The 696-nt window shown below is 36.6% G+C and overlaps 1 protein-coding gene across 1 annotated transcript in view; it reads left to right on the forward strand.

Annotated features, from left to right (window-relative positions):
- The window catches only part of AHCYL2 (adenosylhomocysteinase-like 2), a 218,102-nt gene that overhangs the window by 185,638 nt on the left and 31,768 nt on the right, over positions 1-696 (forward strand). The gene's annotated exons all lie outside the window — the stretch shown is intronic.

Genomic DNA, 696 nt, shown 5'->3' on the forward strand with positions numbered 1-696 from the left:
TTCTTTTTCTGGGCTTCTCTTGTCAAATATGATCTGGTTAACTTTGTTATATTTTACAGTTGGCAAATGTCTACCTATGTCTATTATTCCATTATTAGTTAATGCTTTGCTTTGACTCACTAATAGCAGAGCACCAGTGAACACTACTCACTGTCTAAGGTACTAAGGATTAGAAAAGAAAATGCTTCAGCCATCGTTTTGTGGCCCTGCTGGTTTTCCAGCAAGTAGTTTGCCCTGACTAAATGTTTGGTGTTTCTGCTTCAGCAGTAAAGAGTGCTTGACCTGGCAGATTAATATTTGATCACAATATCCACTGATACTTGAAGAACACAAGAAATAGAGAAATTTGGACTTTGCCAGCCTTTTGCCTTCACTCTCTGGCAGCACAGCATAGCACAGCACAGATCAGACTACTAAACACTTGCTTCACTGCTCCTGGGAAATACTGGGAAAGGCCTATAGAGCACACATGTCTCTCCTTTTGCCAGGATTCTCAGCATTTCGTTGGTTCTTTCATTGATACTCATTCATTTATAAAATTTTATTAACGTATAATAGAAAAGTAATATTAATACAAATATTAAATGTATAGCCCAATTAACCTGTTGAAGGAATTTTTAATCTCTGATTTTTTTTTCTTGTATTGCTTTTGTTTTGTTTTCTGAGACACAGTCTTGTTCTATTGCCCAGGCTAGA

This window comes from Propithecus coquereli, unplaced genomic scaffold (genome assembly GCF_000956105.1).
Source record: "Propithecus coquereli isolate 6110/MARCELLA unplaced genomic scaffold, Pcoq_1.0 Scaffold91, whole genome shotgun sequence".
Taxonomy (NCBI): Eukaryota; Metazoa; Chordata; class Mammalia; order Primates; family Indriidae; genus Propithecus; species Propithecus coquereli.